The sequence below is a fragment of the Gossypium arboreum genome, chromosome 12, assembly GCF_025698485.1.
Source record: "Gossypium arboreum isolate Shixiya-1 chromosome 12, ASM2569848v2, whole genome shotgun sequence".
Taxonomy (NCBI): domain Eukaryota; kingdom Viridiplantae; phylum Streptophyta; class Magnoliopsida; order Malvales; family Malvaceae; genus Gossypium; species Gossypium arboreum.
Genome location: NC_069081.1, coordinates 101,005,471 through 101,007,187, shown reverse-complemented (window position 1 = coordinate 101,007,187; position 1,717 = coordinate 101,005,471). Strand labels below are relative to the sequence as shown.

General features: G+C 38.9%; 1 non-coding gene across 1 annotated transcript; it reads left to right on the top strand.

The window, feature by feature from the left end:
* Window positions 1-988: 988 nt before the first annotated feature.
* Window positions 989-1,094, top strand: LOC128286226 (small nucleolar RNA R71). Its single transcript, XR_008276770.1, has one exon. It is a non-coding gene; the product is annotated as a small nucleolar RNA R71 (small nucleolar RNA).
* Window positions 1,095-1,717: the final 623 nt, after the last annotated feature.

The window sequence follows — 1,717 nt, the reverse complement described above, 5'->3', positions numbered from 1 at the left end:
TGCGTTTGGCATCTGCAATAGGGCTTCAATAAATGGTAAGTTAATATGTAATGTTTTTAATAGTTTAAGGAATTTACCAAATTGTTCATCTGAGCGGTCTTTCGTTTTCGCATTGGGGTATGGCACACGAGGTTTATATTCAACATTCACTGATTTGTTTGTATTAAGACCTACCTCACCTTAACCTTTGCTTACCATAGTTTCTTGAATTGGTTCTGGCTCAGGCTCAACGAATCTTTCTTTATCTTGAGCATTAATCGCATTGAGTTGTTCCCTTGGGTTGGGTTTAGTATTACTTGGCAAGCTACCTTGTGATCATTCGGAGATTAGTTTGGAAAGCTGACTGATCTAAGTTTCGAGCCCTTGGATCGACGCTTGTTGGTTTTTAAGTGCTGTCTTGGTATTCTGGAAATGAGTTTCTGACACCGATATAAACTTTAAGAGCATGTCTTTAAGGTTCGGCTTCTTTTCCTGTTGGTAGGGTGGTTGTTGGTAGCCTGGAGGTGGTCTCTGATTTCCTTGGCCTCCCCATGAGAAATTTGGGTGGTTCCTCCAACCTATATTGTAAGTGTTACTATATGGATTGGTTTGAGATCGAGAATTATTACCCATGTAATTTAACTGCTCTTTATCCATGTTAAGGCCATAAGGTTGGTATTCCGGATGGCTTGTTCCACCTCCACTTGCTTAGCACTGCATTACTAGGTGAACCTGTGAGGAGCTAAGATAACCATCAATTTTCTTATTCAAAAGCTCGACCTGATTAGAGAGCATGGTCACCGAATCGATGTTACAAACATCGGCTGTTTTCATTGGTTTTGTCCTCATGACTTGCCACTGATAGTTATTCAGTGACATCTCTTCTATAAACTCATAAGCATCTTCAGGTGTTTTATTATTGATGGTTCCGCCAGCAGCTGCGTCAACCATTTGTTGAGTAGGAGGATTCAGGCCAATATGGAATGTTTGAACCTAAAGGCAAAGCGGTAACCCATGGTGAGGGCACCTTCTCAAAAGGTCCTTGTATCTCTCCCATGTATCGTAAAGTGTTTCTAAATTCATTTGCACAAAAGAAGAGATATCATTATGTAATTTAGCCGTTTTAGCCAGCGGAAAATATTTTAAAAGAAATTTTTCAGTTATTTGTTCCCAAGTAGTGATTGACCCTCGTGCTAACGAATTCAACCACTGTTTAGCTTTGTTCCTCAATGAAAAGGGAAACAACCGAAGACATATGGGATCATCAGAAACGCCATTGATTTTAAATGTATCGCATAGTTCCAGGAAATTTGCCAAGTGGGTGTTCAGATTCTCATCCTGCAAACTGAACAAATTGTTGTATCATTTGAATAGCGTTAGGTTTTAGTTCAAAGTTATTCACAGCAATAACAGGTCTAACTATACTTGACTCAGTTCCTGTTAAAGTAGGTTTAGCATAATATACATAGTATGTGGAGCAGGATTTTGATTAACCGCAATTGCAAGAGGTAGCTGATTGTCTCGGTTTTTAGCCATCTCTCCGGTTGGGGTTTAAGTATCGTCCTCTTGCTCGTTCTCTGTGTATCTTAAGTTTCGCCTTATTTCTCTTTGGTTTCTGCGAACTGTGCAATCGATTTCTTCATCAAAAAGTAGTGGTCCTGACGGGTTTCTTCTAGTCATAAACTACAAAAACCTGTCAAGAGAAAGAAAAAGTAAATTAATAAATAAAAAATTAAAT